Raw genomic sequence first — 4751 nt, forward strand, 5'->3', positions numbered from 1 at the left:
TCTCCCTGGCTTTTCTTTTTTTTTTTACAGCTCTATTTACATAGAATTGAGGCATAATAAATTACATATATTTAATGTGTATATTTGATGATATTTGACATATGCATATGCTCGTGAGATGCTCACCACCATCGAGATCATCAATGTATCACGTCCAAAGGTTTCCCTGTACTCCTTTGTACTTTGTCCTTACCATCCATCGGCCCTAGACAACCACAATGCAGGGTCTTTTTTGTCGTTACAGATTAGTTTGCATTTTATAAAAAAAAATTTTTTTAAGATTTTATTTACTGATTCATGAGAAACACAGAGAGAGAGAGGCAGAGACACAGGCAGAGAGAGAAGCAGGCTCCCGGCAAGGAGCCGGATGTGGGACTCGATCCTGGGACCCTGGGATCACACCCTGACCTGAAAGCAGACGCTCAACCGTTGAGCCACCCAGGTGCACCGCATTTTATAAAATGTTATAAAAATGGAATCATCTGCTGTAATACATCCATTTTGGTCTTGTTTCTTTTACCTAAAAAAAATATTTCAAAATTCATCCATATATTTGCATACATCAAGATAATAGTTTATTTTTGCTGTCATTGAAGAAAATGCCACTGGACAGATAAACCATAATTTTTTTTTTATTCACTATTCCAAACCTCTGTTTCTTTTTAAACGCTGTTCCCACCTGCTCTTCAGTGAATGAATGGTAGATTTGCAATCATGAGAGTCCTTCACCCTTTTATAGACGAAATGACTCCCTTTAATGTGTTTTGCTGAAGTGGCAAAGAAGTGGGTACCCTGTGTTCATCCAGGATTTGTCAGCAACTGAACCACATGTCAGGTTTTTAGGGAATGGAGCAATAAGTGGAGATGTGTAGGGATTTTTGTATGCAGACCCGAGGAAGAGAAGGTGCGTTAGCCTAGAGGTCTCAGAAGAACAGAAGTGGTCAGATGGAGATAGTGCTCATAAAACATTGCCTGAAAACAAAACAAGCAAAACAAAAAAGTAAACTTGCCAGAGCTTTTCATGAGTGGTTTTTAAAAAATTCTTAAAGTGCTAGCATTCAGGAAATTCAAGGATTTTCATTTTTACCCTCCTACTGTTCTCTCACAGTTTCCATTAGTGTTTCAGCAAAACAGTAGAATTTACTTTATTTAGAATACAGTGTAGTAGAATAAATACAAGTATTCAAGAACACAGCTCGAGATTTCAATTATCTTCTGATCCGGCCTAGACTGGATACTCATCATACACTTTCACTGTTTTCTTCATTTACACATTAACGTTTTATTGACTTCGAGATTAGTCCCACACTGCCCCTCTCGTTGCTGAGAGTGTAAATGGGTATTTCCTTTCCAGCTGAGATGGGCTGGACTTACTCATTTTGTTCCTGTGGACAAAATCTATCACGTATCAGTTTGGTGGAAGCCTGGTGGTTTCCGGCTGTTCTTGCGGGTTGCAGGATGAATGGGCAGGTTGTTGGGTTGTGTGGGAGGATTCAGAAGCCCCGGGCACAGGCAGTGCTGGCAGTTCAGCTGTCAGAGGAACAAGTGGGGGTGGAAGCAGAGGAAGGGAAGAAAATTTCCACTGAGGTGAAAGAGTTGAGGATTCTTTTGGTCAGAGCTGTCTCCCTAGGCCAGAAAACCAGCGATGGAGAAAAGGGACCTGCTAAGAGAGAAAATCCCTCAAGCTAGATGCCTGGGAGCCACTTCGGGTCTCTCTTTCTCTCAATTTAATTAGACACAAAGTCCCGTTGACTGTGTTTCCTTAGCCTCCCTTGAGTGCTCTTTCCTTTTATCTGTCCCCATGGTGTTGGCTTAATGTCCATCACCTGGATGGCGATAGCAAGGTGCTCATCTGATTGTGTCCCATGAGACAAAGTCCCAGCCCTGACTCCCGGCCCTGGCTTCACCTGCCCCCTGCCCACACCTGCGGTCTCTTGTCCAGCTACACTAACTCTCCAGCCATGTCAAACCTTGCACTGTTTCCCACAATTGCAGAAATACCCAGAGAGCTTGGGGAAAAAAATACCTCCTGAGGTTCTGATTCAGTGGATCCAATGACTCTTCTGTTCAAGACACCCCCAGATGTTGGAGGATGGTCAGAAGGCCGACTAGATTTTGGAGTCCCTAGCCAGCATCACAGCTTGAGGATGAACAAGGTCAACACGGGAAAGCACCTTCTAAGTGGTCGATCTTCATGCAGAGGTCAGCCAGTGTCGCAGAGGGGAGGAAGTGTGCTGAAGGGCAGGCTTAGCTCTGGGTTTAGCGTAGGCGTGGGCTCTCGCCTCCCTTCCTGCAAAACTGGCTGGCAGCAAAAACAGTCCCCAAGGCCTGGCCCTGGAAGAGTTCTCAAACACCCAGAAGTTTTCTTCTGAACATTTTTATTTTTTAGTAGCAAAATAGTTTTATTAAATGACTCATATAAGGAATCCAAATCCTAGCAGATACTGTTAGTAGAGTCCCAAGAGCTATTCTCTCCTATGTTCGTGCTGGCTCAGCCCACATTTTGTTCAGAGTCCACATCTCCCTTCCACAATTCGGGAAAGGCCAATTATGCTGGGCCTTCTCTTTGCAACAACTGGTGTAAACAAGTTCTGCACAATGAAATGCCAGGGGAGGCCTGTTTAGTGGCTTCTGGAAAAAATTACTTGCTCCTAGGGAGAGATGTTTTCTCCTCACTGGATACTTCCCGTGTGTGCATGGATACTTGGAACTATGGCAACCATCTTGCTATCTTGAGGGGAGTTAGTCCAAAGACAACACCCTGAGGAAGGCTAAACAGAAAAGGAGAGGGAACCTGCGTCCTCATTGACGGCGCTGAGCCATCAACTTGGCCAACCCTGAAATTTCTTTCTTTGTAAGATGATGAATCCTCTTAATGCTTAAATCATTTTGACATGGATGTCAAGCATTTGGATGCACGGATGTACAAAACAGATTAAAATTGACAAATAATTATGAAACATATATTTTATAGGTTTTAACTCATAACTTTTATGTATTAGAAGTCAATCAAGAAGATAATAGTGACATGAATTTTTGCAGCATGCAATTTAAAATGGCGAGTTATGGATGTAAAGTGATGTCATATCAATCTAAGCATCCAATTTATTTTAGGATTTTGTTTTGATTGTTTAATAGTGAGGAAAGTCTGATTCCCCCAAATGAGTAGCTGCAAATGGTAGCAGTTTTGAAAAAAACAATCACTGGCTTTGCAAACTCAAGATGCTTCTCTGTTAATAGTGATAACAGGAAAAGCTTGATTCCAATATCTGGGCTCATCCACACCAAGTTTGCCTGGCAGGCACAAGCTAATGTGCTGATTGTTAAGAATTGGTGTATATTACTTGTTTACAATTAAAAACATATGGTATTTTAAATTTTTAAATGGATTACAAATAGGATATTTGCAGAAGTCCCAAAAGATCTCCACAGAATCTTGGGTTCCTCAGAACACACTTTGAAAACCTCTGTCCTAAGTGTAATTAAGTTATGCTAATTATGTATAATTAATTTAAAATCCAGATTTCCAGTGTGGTAGACAAGATCCTCCCCTCCCGCTCTGACTCCAATTTCTAAGAGCTCAAAGCCAGACCTTGCATAATATCATTCAAGTCTGGCAATAAGGCAAACACTCCGTTAGCATAATAGGAGATGTGCTCCTGGGAGATTATGACTCACCGAAGGAAAGTGCTGACTGTGGGACCAGACCACACAGAGGGCATCTTTTCCTTCACCATCGCCTCCTTCCCAGTCCAAATCATTCCTTACCCACCATGTCCACCCCCAGCAGCAGAACCACACTGAGGCCAGACAAGAGAGAGCAAGAGCTGGACAGGTACCTGTGGGTTTCCTGGAAGAGATGAGTCAAGGACCACAATGAAAGAGAAGAAAGTTAAGGAGTTAGCCCAGGAGACACTGTCTGTGCCAGCTGTGCATTTGGCTTCCTGATGCATCTCTGGAATGCAGAACTAAGGCCTCTGCCTGAGAAAGAGATAAATAAAATGAGAAAAGACACTAATTTCCCTTACTCATTGTGATGGTTTTAAAATATGTCCGTGAATTCTTTGTCATCTCTTGTTTTAGCAGGTGGAATCTAATTCCCCTCTCCTTACCTGTGGGCTGTATGTCGTGACTTCTAACACATAGAATGTGGTGGAGGCAAGGGTATAAGACATTTGAGATTAGCACTGTGGCCTCCTCCTTGTTCTCTCTCCTAAATTACCATGCGTGATGTCATGAGGACACTCGAGTAGCCTTCTGGGAGGGCCACCTAGTAAGAACTGAGGCCTCCTGCTAACAGCCATGTGAGGGAGTCAGCTTGCAAGAATCACCCAGCTAAGCTGCTTCCACATTGCTGACCCACAGAAACTCTGAGATAATAAATGCTGGCTGTTTTAAGTCAGTAAGTATGGGATAATTGGTTATGCAGGGATAGACAATGACCACCCATGGATATCAGATGTCACTGGAATCTGAATAAAGGGTTCAAGGAACCTTCTCGTGGAGTTCATGTGAGCTGGCTGGCAAGACCATTTTCCTATACAAGGCCACCCCTCACTTCCACAATAAGTGCTGGGCTGGGGTTGCACAAGTCTTTTTGCATAAATAATACGATACAGCCACCAAAAGCCTAAAATGGAATCATATGGAAAACTTTAAAAGGCATAGTGTCTGGATCCCTCACCCAGATTCTGCCGTAATAGGCCTGAGAGTATCCTGGGCTCTGGGAGCCGTAAAATCTCTCAGGTGTG

At 43.0% G+C, this 4751-nt stretch overlaps 1 long non-coding RNA gene across 1 annotated transcript; it reads right to left on the reverse strand.

The window, feature by feature from the left end:
- Window positions 1–326: 326 nt before the first annotated feature.
- Window positions 327–2751, reverse strand: LOC144281670 (uncharacterized). Its single transcript, XR_013350099.1, has 3 exons — window positions 2027–2751; window positions 1375–1530; window positions 327–972 (listed from the first exon to the last, which is right to left on the reverse strand). It is a non-coding gene; the product is annotated as an uncharacterized LOC144281670 (long non-coding RNA).
- Between the last annotated feature and the right edge of the window lie 2000 nt (window positions 2752–4751).

This window comes from Canis aureus, chromosome 13 (assembly GCF_053574225.1).
Source record: "Canis aureus isolate CA01 chromosome 13, VMU_Caureus_v.1.0, whole genome shotgun sequence".
NCBI lineage: Eukaryota > Metazoa > Chordata > Mammalia > Carnivora > Canidae > Canis > Canis aureus.